Source organism: Rhinolophus hipposideros (genome assembly GCF_964194185.1).
Source record: "Rhinolophus hipposideros genome assembly, chromosome: 7".
In the NCBI taxonomy this organism is placed as follows: domain Eukaryota; kingdom Metazoa; phylum Chordata; class Mammalia; order Chiroptera; family Rhinolophidae; genus Rhinolophus; species Rhinolophus hipposideros.
In genome coordinates, this window is record NC_138053.1 from 9,919,645 (window position 1) to 9,933,728 (window position 14,084).

Here is a 14,084-nt window from a genome sequence, read left to right on the forward strand (position 1 = left end):
CTAGACCGGAATTAAATTAGCATGCCCTAGGCTCCCTTGCAGCTTGGCTGTAGCCAGAGGGCCTACCAACCAGGCTATAAGCTATAAGGGGAGGCGGGGGGGGGGGGGTTGTCATGCCAAGGAATAGGCAGGGCAGAATCTTTAATTTTCAGAATAAGTCTAGAGAGCTCCCCAGCCCTTTTATCTTCATCATTACCCAAGGGATGACTGACCAAGAGGAGACAAATGCTTTTGGGAGATGGCCACATTCAGTGACCAGCCTGCCTTACTAAGGTGTGTGGACAAGAGGAGGGGAGGGAGGTAGAGCTGATTTTGGAGGAGGCCATTCCAGTGCTTGGCAATGAGATGCTGCCTGTGGTAGGGAGTGTGGAATGTTGACTCTTGGCTCATTGTTGAGTGGCTTTTGTTGACAAAAGGTACACCAGTGTCAGACTGTTGATGGTCTGCAAAGCCTGAAACATGACACAGTTTAGTTTCAAGGTCCATAGTGATGTGGCCTGAGTCAGGGGTTCAGACTGAAACAGGGACCCTGGCACCAAGAGAACCCTTAGGTCAAAGGTTCAATGGAGTCAATTTAAGAGGAGCAGGAGGGAGCTTCTGGGCAATGCAGGCTTGATCAGCAGCTTGTTGCCAGTCAGTCTGATCAGAGACCACTAGGTCCCCACCTTGGGCATCCACATGAGTGACGCACCTGTCAGATAGACCCAAGGAATGTTTCCATAGTTCACCACCCCACAGGGTGTGTCTTTAATATTCCATGTCTGTCATCTTCCAAGTGGTGGACCAGGTAGCCAGGCCATTGGCTAACAGCCCAAGTCTGTAAAATGTAACACGGCTCATTAAGGGGCGGTGCTGGCCGGACATGATGAGAACGGCCTTGAGTTCTGCACACTGAGCACAGCGGGGACATCTGCTTTCAGTTTTACATAGCTGGCCCTCAGGCTGGACAGCAGCAGCCACTCAGTGGACCCCATTAGGTTTTACCTTAGCTAAGCCTTCAGGGAACCAAGTCCAGGCATTTAGAGGAACCTCTGAGACTTGAGGGCCCCCACTGATCCACATTTTTGCTTCAAGTGGTTTCTCCCAAAACAGTAGCTACCACTTTTTCATGTAAAACCTTTCTTGGGCCAGGCTGACTGCACCCTTAAAATTACCATTTCTGTTTGACTAGCAAAGCCTTTCAAGCTCTTCCCATATTGTTAATCGTGAGGTTCAACTCGATTCACCTCAAAAGGGGGGTATCAGGCTGGAGAATTACAAAGCCTCCTGGGTCTGGAGTTCTTCAGCAGCAGGTGTACCTGATGGATGTGTCCAGCAGGTGGCGATGTTGCACTGATAAATGGCCTCGGCAAACACTGCAGCTTGAGTTTGTAAGTAAAACTGTGATTCCCCTTTCTCTCCTCCCCATTCTTTATTGTTTCTGACGGACCATTCTGGAGAGGAAAGGGAGGTGGGTTGGTGAGTGATCTGTGTGTCCCACTGTCACCCTCTACATATGGCAACCCCTGAATGGGAAATTTTTTTAATACTTAAGAGGTTGGAAAAGTGCAAGCATATAACCCATCGATTCCAACTACACCTTTAGGTTTAGAAACAGCAGAGACATAGGGCTCCACACAAAATCACTTTAGCTTCACTTCTCCACTGAAAACCTTGTCCAAACCCCATCTGTTGAATTTGGGCGTGTCTTCCCTTACAGGAACAAGGACCAAGAAATCTAGCAAACGTTTGTCAGGGGCTACAAGTATCAGACAATGCTAATTCCCCTGGCTGAGAGCGCAGGGCAGAGGGGGGGGCTAGCCTACAGAGCATGGCAGACGCAGCAGAGAGGAAATTTAACTGTCAGTCTTTTCCTTCCTTGGTCTGGCACTCCAGAATTGGCACTCACAATTCAGTACTGCTTCCTCCTTCACAGGACCAGCGCTCCCCCTTTGATGTCCTAGGAATGCCTCGGCCCAGGGAACCCTTTCTTTCTTTGCCTGTGCATGTTGCTGCATTTTACTCTGCAGTTTTTGTCACCTCAGCCACCCTTGTGCCCCGCATCCTGTCCATACTGCCAGCCAATCTGGGCTGCAGCAGGAACCAGGTACTGCAGCTGGATTGTGGGCCCAGCCCAGAGGACATGCAGACCACTGGCTTATGCAGCAAAGGTGACTGTACAGACACCCTTGCCTTACATAGAGAAGCGATGTCCCACAAGGCCACCTATGACAACTCCCTTAATGAAAACTAGTGGCCTTGTTATTGGGCAGGGGCTGGAAAGGCCTCCTGAGTCCATTACTTTTGGCAGTGCCCCATGTGGCGGGAGGATCAGGTCCATAGGCCAGCTGCAGCTCACAGAATCCCTGTCCCAGCTACTGGCTTCGAGCAAGTTCCTATAACCCACAATGGGCTAGTCATCTACGGGCAGTCCACATCTTCTGGGCACTTTCTCCACCCAAACCACCATTCTCTCTGTCTCTCTGTCTCTCTGTCTCTCTCTCTCTCTCTCTCTACAGCTCTTTATCCAGGAGGAAGTGCTGAGAGACATAAGGTATTCACTCTTCATTTAGGTCTGGAGGTGGCCAGAAGAGTTTAATTTGTAAATAAACTGACAATTAATTTTCTAATTGATTAAGGCTCTGTGGAGGTACAAGGATAAATCTGTCCATGTGCCTCTCCGCTAGGAGTGGCAATCTAGAGAAAGAGAGTGAGCAGTGGGTGGGCAAAGTGGGTGTTGTGAGCAAAGTGGGTGTTGTAGGAACTAGTAGACCCTGAACCCGTCCCAGCACAATGATGGTCAAAACATAATAATCTCTTCTTCTCCTCCATGTCCCTCATCCTCGATATTTAATCAGTTGCCAAGTGCTCTTGTTTTTAGCTCTATGAAATTGATAGAGTAGGTAAATAGATAGAAATGAGCAGGAGAAGGAGAAATTTAGTCCCGGTTAGAAAACCCCTTGCTGAAGCTCCTACTTGGGTCAAGACTGTTTGCAGCTGCCCAGCAGAATTCCAGGCTTACACACACCTCAAATGGATGTGTTTACACATGTCCCTAAATCAAAGAAACACATTAGAAGAGAGACAGACATCCAGCTTATCAGAGAATACATTCTGTTTTTCGCAACCACCAATACCTTACTAGCCCAGTAGGATTCCAGGTTTTCACATACCCCAAGGAATGTGTTTACACATGCCCCTAATCAAAGAAATGCATTGCTAAATGCCAGAGGATGGGGCGCCTCAGGGGGAGAAAGAGAGATAAGAGAGGGGAGAAGGGGAGGCAATTCTACTCATAGAAATCCAAGCCTTCACTTAATGTAAGGCGAGACTGCTTCCCACCTTTGGGTCGGCCCCCTCCGTGTCTCAGAGCATACTCACATTTTCTAATAAACTTCTTGCTATCTCATTGCTGCACGAAGTTCTGTCTCTTGATTGAATTCACTCCTTCAAGAATATGAAGAGCTGAGGTTCAACGTCATTTCCCGATAACAAAATCTCCCATACCTACCTCTGCCTTCCTATTTCTGATGGCAATGCCCTAAAACCTGCTGGGCCAGTGTGAGTGGGCCATCGTGAATGCCCAGAATGTCTCTGCCTACCTGTGACTTATCTGGGTACCCAGGCTGGGGCACCTGGTGGGAACCCCGTTTTTCACAATCTTGACCCTTTATTTTCACGCTGCCTCCTGCTTAACAGAAAATACAGGCTCTCCGGTATGATTTACCTCAACTTTCTGATCTCTAACCTAACCTAGAAGATATATACATCTACATCAATCTCTTCGTCCTGTAGAGGATGAAACTTCACTATAATTTCACTGGAACAGCTTACAGGAGCCAATCATGACTCAGTGGCTACAGGCCTGCCCAGTAGAATGAGCAGTAGTGGTAGAGATAAATGGATGGGCCACAGCCCAGTGGTGACCACCTGGAGATGACTGCCAGGTGCAGGTAGCCAAAGCCCATCACCCACAGGAAGCGAAGAGACTCTGGGCTCCAGCCCAGCCACAGCTGCTTATTCATGGGACGTGCCATCACAGGGACATTGGCTGTTTATCCAACATTGAAACGATTGCATAAAACCCATATGAGTTTTGGCCACAACTGAAAATATCTATCTGACAAATGAGTTGACCTCACCTGCCAGCCCACTCAGAGCTAAGCACCCACATCACCCTTTTTGTCCTGTGGCCACCAGTGGGAACCACTCCTGGATATAAAAATACATTTCCTCACTTCCTCTAGCCTCAGGGAAGCCTTCATTATAGATAAGGTGTGATGGAGCCCCTAACTGTGCCTCCAAATGTGTCCTGGGGTCCTGTGTGCATGCTCAGGAGTAAGCAGGAGGGCTGTGCACAGGGAAGAGAACAAAGGAGAAAGGTGGGTCAGATCCCTTAAGAGACTGGCTGCTTCCCTTGCAGTTCCATGAGCCCCAACTCTGATTGGGATCCTGCCTTTGGAGTCATAAGCTCTCTGTAGCCCTACACCTGCCCCTGCTCCTCTTTTCATGAGTAAGTCTGGAGTGGCTATTACACACCAGTGAGGCACTGGATCGCAGCACTGACTCCTGGGCACCAGAACCACTGCAGGATTACTGGGCAGAGCTGCTGTTGCCGTGGGGATGTGGACTGTAAAGCGCTGATCCAAAGGAATTAGTTTTGACCGAAAGGTAAGGATTAAGAGGGCCCTTTTGGGGTGGCCGGTTAGCTCATTTGGTTAGAGCGTGGTGCTGATAACACCAACGTTGCTGGTTTAATCCCAGCATGGGCCAGTGGGAGCTGCACCCTCCTTATAAATAAACAAACAAACAAACAAATAAATAAATAAAGTATTTGTTGTTTACATAAAAAAGGCCCTTTTATTCAAATCATGCAGAGAATGCCATCCCCATACAGAATCTTAAGGCACTTGATTTAAAGGTAAAAGAGAACTATAGAATCACACATCCATTTCCAATAATAACTAAAAACAAACTGGAATGGCCCTCTAATTCTGTTTGAGATCGAAGTGGATCCCTGATCACAATGCTTACACCCACAGAGCTGTAACAGAAGGACTTCTGGATGTCCTGTCTGTCCCTCTCCATAGCTTCAGCCTGCTCCCGCTCTACAAGTCTGGGATTCCCGAGTACGCAGATGCATGTCCTATCGGGTCCTATATTGGAATGTTGGGCTGGAGGGGCCAGGTGATGGGAAGAAACTGGCCTGGTGGTGGGGATTCCAGAGCACCAGTCTTGCTTCTGGGCTGGCCTTGGATCTAGTATGGGGTCCAGCCCTCAGGGCCACCGCGTGTGCAGGCCAGCCACCTGCTCTCTGTGCAGTGTGTCACTCAGTAAAGGCAGCTCCCAACCAAATGGGTTAAAATCAGCAGCTCTGTCTTTTCCTACATCCAGGGTGCTAGGCTGCCCTGGAGTGGTGGCGATGGAGCCGCTTCCGTGTCAGTTGTCTCAGGCATGAGGCTGAAGCTTGGCCTAAAGTGGCTGAGATGTGGTTCAATCTCTCCCACCCAAGGCACAAACTGCATGCACAACGACCTTATTCCAAAAGTCATGCTTGGAGTCTGGTTGTTGAATCTGGTAATCAACTCCAGCAGTTACCTCTGGAGCCAAGGTGCCCTTCCCCATCTTCAAGTTGTTTGAGACAGTCACCCCAAACTAAGCTCATGGAGAGAGCTTTTCACCCTAACCCAGTGGTTCTCAACTGGGGGTGATTGTATTCTTCAGAAGATATGTGGTACTATCTGGAGACACTTTTGGTTGTCACAAGTGGGAGTGGGTGCTACTGGCATCTAGTGAGTAGAGGTCATCTAGTGAGTGAGTAAGTTAAACATCCTACTACGCACAGGATAGCCCCACCACAAAGAATTATCCAGCCCCAAATCTTAGCATCAGCCCTACACACACACACACACCCTTCCCAGGGCTCAAGCTAGCCCAGGAGGCATAGAGAGGACCAGTTCCAGTGTTTGCCACCTCAGAGTATCCTGTTCCCTCTTCTTTCCCTCAACGGCCCCTTCTCTCTTCAGCCTTTCTAGGTTTATTTCGGAGGTCTAGTGCTGTTTCCTGCTACTGAGACCTTGATCAGTCTCCCTAACTAGGAACCATATCAGGAAGCAGGAAAAGATAGGGGTCCACTTATTATGCAAACAGATTCACTTTCTCCCTTGCAACCAGCTCCACAAGACAATGGAGCTTTTGCTAAACCACAGACAAAGGCAGCCCACATTTATACAACTCAGGGAGACCACTCCAGGGTCTTCAATGAACAAAGACCAGTAATTCATGGGGATTTTCTCTCCCTAAATGATACCTCTCTTGCTAAAGAAAAAATGGCAATGAAAGTTTTTAAATCTTTCTTTGGAAATACCCACAAAGAATTGAAAGCAGGACTTGTACGCTAGTGCTCACAGCAGCATTAATCACAGTAGTAAAAAAGTAGAAACAACCCAAGTCCATTGAAGGATGAATGGATTTAAAAAAAGTGGTTTATCCATACAGTGGAATCTTATGCAGCCTTAAAAAAAAGAAGGAAATTCTGACACCTGCTACAACGTGGATGAACCTTGAAGACATTATGCTGAGTGAAATAAGCCAGTCACAAAAGGACAGAAACTGTATGATTCCACTTGTGAGTATGTTAGTAGTCAAATTGAAACAGAAAGTGGAATGGTGGTTGCCAGAGGCTGTGGGGAGAGAGGAATGAGGAGTTGTTCAGTGAGTACAGAATTTCTGGTTGGGAAGATGAAAAAGTTCTGGAGATGACGGTAGTCACGGTTGTACAACAATGTGAATGTACTTAATGCCATTGAAGTGTACACTTAAAAATGGATAAAATGGGAAATTTTATGTTCTATTTTACTTCAATAATAATTATTTTAAAATCTTTTAAGAGTGCACAGAAGCAGGCTGTGGATATCGCTCCAGTGCTGGGATGGGCTGTGACCCTCAGTGGGTAGAGCAGATCACTGGGGTTACAGACATTATTGGAAATTCACCTGTTTTTCACAACGTCCCTTTTCTGATCTAGAATCCATGTTGCAGTTTGGAGTCTTGTCTCCTGTTACCTCCAGCTTTTCATATTTCCTCATTCTTTCTTTGTCTTTCATGACCTTGATGAATGTTTACTTTTTTGTAATTCTTATGAAGAACTTTTTGTAATTCTTATGGTTTTCTCAATTAAACTATGACAATTCTTTTTTGAAGATTGTATTGGGGAAGGGGAATAGGACTTTATTGGGGAACAGTGTGTATTTCCAGGACTTTTTATTGGGGAACAGTCATGTGCTTTTCCCAGGACTCATCAGCTCCATCAAGTCAAGTTGTTGTCCTTTCAATCTTAGTTGTGGAGGGCGCAGTTCAGCTCCAGTAGTTAGTTGCAGGGGGCACAGCCCAGCATCCCTTGCGGGAGTCAAACCAGCAACCTTGTGGTTGAGAGCACGTGCTCCAACCAACTGAGCCATCTGGCCTCCCGGGTGCTCAGCAGCAGCTCGTTGACTTCATTTTAGTTGTGGAGGGCACAGCTCGTTGGCCCATGTGGGAATCGAACTGGCAGCCCTGTTGCCCAGAGCTCACGCTTTAACCAACTGAGCCACCTGTCCGCCCAACTATGACAATTTTTTAAAAAATCTTTCTTAAGGCCAATTAGGCAGGAAATCATACATAATATATGATATATACGGAGGGTGCCAAAAAATGTATATGCATTTTAAGAAAGGAAAAAACTGTGTTAAAATTATGCGGATGTAACCACTTTGAGCATCTCTTGTAATTGCAGAAGTCAAACGTGACTTATATGCATCTTTTATTATCAGCATATATTATTACAATTTTAATACAGTTTTTTCCTTTCTTAAAATGTGTATACATTTTTGGCTATATATGTGTGTGTATATATATATCCAGAACAAGGGTTCTTGCATTGTCACATAAATGAGCAGATGAGTGGTAAAAGAGCTATGGTAATAGCAATTTCAATTTTATATGCCAAAATCACATTGTGATCTATCAACAGAAATGGTTTTTGGCCTCCTCTCATTTTATTGGAGGGGAATAATAGGGAACCACTTGAATCAGAAAGGATTTGTTCACCTACTCAATGTTGGCAGCAATATTTCAAATGAATCCTTTTTATTTGGTACTCCAGAGGTTTTGACACCCCAAGGCAATGCACAGCTGTAAGGTTTGGGGTGAAAAGCCTATCTTGTGATAGAGGGCACCGTGGCCAAAGGGATGTTTTCCAGAGCAGCAGTGTTAAAGGTGTACAGATAGAAAAGGACCTGGAAATTGGTTCTCTCAAAACTAGCTGTCTCTGGCCTGCACTGTGACTCAGGTGGTTGGAGCGCCAAGCTCCTAATGCAGAGGTCGCTGGTTAGATTCCCACAGGGGCCAGTGACCTGCGCCCTCTACAGCTAAGATTGTGAACAACAGTTTTCCCTGGAACTGGGCTGCTAAAGGCTACCATGTGCTGGCATGAGCTTGCTGCAGTCAGCGTGAACTGCCAGCCAGGCGAGAGCTGCTGTGAGCTGCTTGAGCGGCAGACGGGTGACTGGTGACAGACTGCCCCAGCCGGGGGGCAGCGCAAGGCTCATAATGCCAGCATGGGCCAGGGAGCTGTGTCCTACACAACTAGACTGAGAAACAACCGCTTGAACCAGAGTGGGGGGGAGGAGGCAGAAGAAGGAGAGGAAAAAACAAAGCAAAAACTAGCTGTCTCCACAAAGTTTGGGAAGATTTGTGTGTTCTTCACTCCACCCCCACCCTCACCCCCACCCCACCTCACGCCCGCCATCCCTACCCCTGAATTTTCATACCCTTGTCTTAAGTCTGAAAAGAGACCTGAGTGAGGCAACCAGCTTCCTTCCTTCTGTTGACTTTTGATAAGGCTTACTTTCTTTTTTTAACTCTATCCCCCCCCCCTTTCTTTTAGAATAAAACTATATGAAAGTTTAAACATTTTCTTCCCCACCTTGAGCATTCCGGTGACTCATGGCACTATGGAGACTATAGACTCGGAGGAATAATCATTAATAGAAGGCTTTTGAGAACTTGGCTGGGAATTAACTAGGTGGCTTGGTTCAGGCACCAATGGTAAACTGCAAATTGACTTCTCAGCTCCAGAGTAATAATGTTGATTGCCCTGAAGGTGCTGGGAGTCTTAAGAGCTGTTCCCTGAGGGTTGTCATTAGGAGAACTTTTCCGAAACAAACATCCCCTCTCTGAGGAGCCTCCCTCTAATTCCATTCTTGCCATTGCCTCCTTTTTTATCTCTGTTCTTGTCCTGGGTGTACATGTGCAAGGATAAGGAATTGAGAAGAGAAAAAAATAAAGCCCAGTTTGAAGGGGGAATTGAGTTCATTGAATGGCTTGGCTATTCCAAGTATTTGCTCAAATTTTCACGGGTCTAGAAGAACTGGAAATGGGTCACACATCCACCTCTCAGGCCACCCTCAAGTGGTATGAATTACTTGTGTATTTTGTTCTCTCTTGTCTCAGGGCCTTTGCACTGTCTGGTTCCTCTGCATACCGTGTTTCCCCGAAAATTAGACCTAGCTGGACCATCAGCTCTAATGCATCTTTGGGAGCAAAAAGTAATATAAGACCCCGTCTTATTTTAATATAATGTAAGACCAGGTCTTATATAATGTAAGACCTGGTCTTATATAATATAATGTAATGTAATATAATATAATACAATATAATACCAGGTATAATATAATACCGAGTCATATTAATTTTTGTTCCAAAAGACGCATTGGAGCTGACTGTCCAGCTAGGTCTTTTTTTCGGGGAAACACGTAGAACACTCCCCTTCCCCTCAGTGGCCTTGTTGTGTATTGGTTTAGTATAATTTCAAGTCCACTTGTTCATGACTTAAGTGAAGGTATTTTAATCCACTTGTTTGTGACAATGACAAACACAAAAAAAGATGTTTTTTAGAAGTAAAATTGTTTTGATATAAGAATGTGTTGTGGAAACCGGCGGAACCGAGAAACTCAAGCGGCATGCAAGAGATCAGGGAGAACACAGCCGACGCGCTCAGCGGGATTGTTCCCAAAGACTGAGCACTTACTGGGGTCGGGCGCTTTGTTTTATAGGGTTAGGCTTCTGGGTTTGGGAGAATTCGCGCCATCGCTATTGCGCCGCTAAGGGATTGGTTAAAGCTGGCGGGGGTGCTGGGGAGGTGAGTTCCTAACAGCCGTGACCTCTCGAAAAGTGTTCTGACAGGAAAGCCTCTGACGGCTGGGCTCGCAGGAAAACTGTTCTGATAAGATATCGGAGGAGAGAGGGGGGTGGGAAAGCCTCTGACCACTGAGCTCGCAGGGAAAAACCGCTCCAACAAATGAAGTAAATCATGCCAGGATGTCATCATTCTTCATCTGTTGTCAGCAGCCCAGCTGCTGAGGGGCCCTGCTGGGGACTTATCCATAAGAACCTGTGGAGAAGCAACTATGGAAAGGGGACATTTAGATTATAAACACTTAGAGTTTGTGAGGACTATCTGAGAATTTCCATTCGGGCAGGGCGACTCTTCACTAACCTAAACACTCTCTGAAGACCTTTGGGGCATTCGCTCCTACTGTGGCCCAAGTGACTCTGGTTGGTGGTGGTGATAAACTATGCAGTGGTCCCATGAAAGGAAATTGCCTGGCAACACCAGCATCTAGCAATGTGCTCTAGTAGGGCCGGGTGGGGACCCCCATAGTAGAGGCCTTGCGAGGCCCCCTGGACTCACCTTTTCTTGACCTGTAGCTTAACAGCAGATCAAGCCCCTGCAGCAAAGGTCCCCTGTCCCCACTCAGTTCCCTGTTTTAGAAAATTACCCTGAAATTTATGATTAACTCCCTTAGGCTTATTGATCAAAATCTCTATGGTCTAACATTCTTTCCAGGCTACTCCCGTTATTGTATCTGGGTTGCTGATGCCTCCACCACTGGATAGCCACGTTGCCAGAGGGAAGTCTCCATGCAAACCTGCTCACGTAGCCTCTGGAGGAATGCCCAGATTTTCCGTTAAATACCCCAAGCCAGTCTGAGAATGTTAAGGCAGTTTTTGAAAGTGTTAACCTGCTGCCTTCTCAGATCTCAGGTGCTCTGACAATAAACACTTATCCTGTTGCCCAACTCCTGTGTTAGTCTATTGGGTAAGCGGTGCAGGCACAGGCACAGGCAGCACGAGCCTGGACTCGGTTGCCCTCAAGTTGCCCTCCAGTTTCAGCAACAGAGGATTTTCACCTTTGAGCTAGCAGCTGGAAATCAGCTCTTGGTTGTTTACAGATTCTCCTGAGTACCTCCTTGTTTGAAAAGGTACACCTCATATGAAATTTGGACTTTATTCCTTCACTTTCCCTTGCGTGGAACAATAATGTGATTAATCTGTCACTTGTTTGAAGTATGTTATTTATTTATTTTGCTTATTAAGAAATATCCTGTATGCTATTGACTTGTGAAATTATAATTCCCACACAAATCTGTGCTAAATAAATTGCTGGCAAAGGCAGAATCAGTCTCTGAGTGTAACTTTTGCTGTCTCCCTATAACAAAAGTAAAACAGGCCAGCATCTCTTCTGGAAAGTCTAGCCTCGCCTCAGAGCCCTGCTCTTTGTTTTCTAGAACATACCATGTTTTACTGGAATTGGTTATTTAAATTATTGTCCCTAGACTGAAATCACTGATGTGGGAGCTCCCTCACTATAGAAAATTTAAGTCTACTTTTCCCTAGTTTCTTAGCTTCTTAGCCCCTGGCTTTGATTACTCTTCTAATCAGTTTCTGAATCCTAGACTAAAGATTGCTCCTAGCCTGAATCACAGAACTCTCTCAGATAACTACTTAAAAGCCTGTGACTTCCCAACATCCCCTAAGCAATCCCAGACCCCTCAGGCCAGTATACTTGTTGATTGTAATCATTGAAGCCTAATGGTTCTTTCAAATCCATTCTGGTCCCAGCTCCTGGACAATCCATGCCACCTGAATGACTGGTTGAATGGCCACAGACTATATATAGTTAATGGATTTATTAATTAAAATCTATTTTTCCTCATTCAGGGGCCTTGGGGATGCAGAGGATATCCCAGCAAGATTCCCAGTTGCAACCAAAGAAGCCAATGCGGTCTTCCAGGCAGATCTTGAGACCCCTTCCTCTCATCTGAGATCATGTACAGCGAGAGTTCCGTGAATCCCCCAATAGGTAGGGACAGTTCTATGCCCCTGCCCAGCAGAAAGTAGATACAGAAACAGACTGTATCTACTTTCAGACCTTCTGTCCCTCAACTTCCCATAGAGATGTTATGGGGATCTCCTCCCTCAAGGGGAAAACAAGGCAAGCAGTTAGAGATAAACATCGGGTCTCTGCATTACCACCCCAAAGACCTCCCCTCTTTGTCCAAAACTTCCCTTTTTCATTGTAAACAAATGGGTACAAGATACCCAACAAGATCAAACCAGCCACCCACACCTGTGCAGTCTAAAAAGATGAAGTAATAGCCTCTTGTCAATCTCAAGTGTCAATCAAGTGGTCCCATGCCTGGAAAGGAACAGCCAATTGGAGAGAAAAAGATAAAAACTCCAAGTCCTCACACGGCAGGCCCTTTATGAGCCCGGGCCCTTGGCCCTTTGGGCCTTTTGCTTTTTGAGCCTCGTCTTTTGCTTAGCCTGCTCCAAACTCTTTGGAGTGTACTTTTGCTCCTGATAATGCCACCTTGGGCCTTTGAGCCATTCTCTACTGCTCGGGTCCACTTCTATTTCTTTGAAATGTACTATCTCTCTTAACAAACTACTCTTTCACCAGTTTATTTCTGTCTCGTTCAATTCTTTGCTCGAGACGCCAAGAACCTGGACATTGTGTTGAGAAGAACTCACTCTCCGGTAACATCACCAGAGAGCAAGGTCTGTTGCATTCACAGAGATGAGTGGGTGCGCTGTGAATATGCAATAAAAATCGGGATCAAATGTGAGGCAGGGCTTTAAGAGGGACCTGAGAGCCCCAGTTACTCAGGAGATAACAGGATTTTGTTTTGTATATAATCTGTAAGGACTGGATTCCAACACTTGCAGGACTCCTCCTGTGAGGGCATAAAAGTGAGTGAACCACAAAGCCTTGGCCCTCATTCCCTCAAGCATTTCCACACATTCATCACATTGATGGAACTTCACCTGTTTTCTTGGATCAGTAACTTCCCCAACTCTTTTGCTCTCCTGCCTTGTACAGGTTTGTCCTCACAATCACTGATGGGCTGGAATGTTTTCAGATTTTAGTAATTTAAAGGGGGGCATTTTTACATGAAACAGTTGGGGAGGGGGAATTGTCCCACTACCCTTCTTGAGTTCTTACAGCTGGACTATTAAAATTGACGAAAGACTAGATTGATTAATAGGAGGAAAAAAAATTTTTAAAGTGGACACAGATCACAGATAACGCTCTGAGAAATGATGGACCTGAGCCATTTTTAAATACTTTTTAGACAAAGATAATAAACTTGTGAGGAATCTACAGGACACCTAGGTTTGAATGCTCATTAGGTAGGAATCTCAACAAAGTTTGGGCTTGGATAGTAAATTAATAGAGTAACAAGATTTGTTTATGTTAACTTTTCCGCTCTGGATTCCTTAACTCTAAAGGGGTCTTTCCCTCTAAGAGCAGGGCACCTTTCAGGTGCGAGATTGATCAGTTTTTAGGGGGGCACACAGAGAGGTCAGAGTGTTCTCTTTGTATTGGCAGTTTCTTAAATAACTTTAATTCAAAATAATCAATATGCTATTGTGAACTATTTTGGGGAGTCCTGCCCTGGGCCAGGATACACACAGAAAACTTCGTTTGGAAGCATACACTTGGTTTATTTGTAAACTTCAAATAAGGGTGAATTTTTTATAGAGATGCATCTTTCCCAAGTTTGCTGTGGGTCGGCTCTGGACCTGGCTCGGACCCGGGTCCCTCGGGCGCTGGGCGCTCTCCTAGCCCTTGGCTGCCTCTCGGGAGACCACGTGTGGAGCGCGAGCCGGTGGACGCCGTTTCCCCCACGACCCGTCTCGCACCCCCTCCGCCCCCTCCCGGGCCGGCGGCGCCCCAGCACACGCCCTGAGGCGGAGGTGTGCGGCATCCCGCCCAGCCC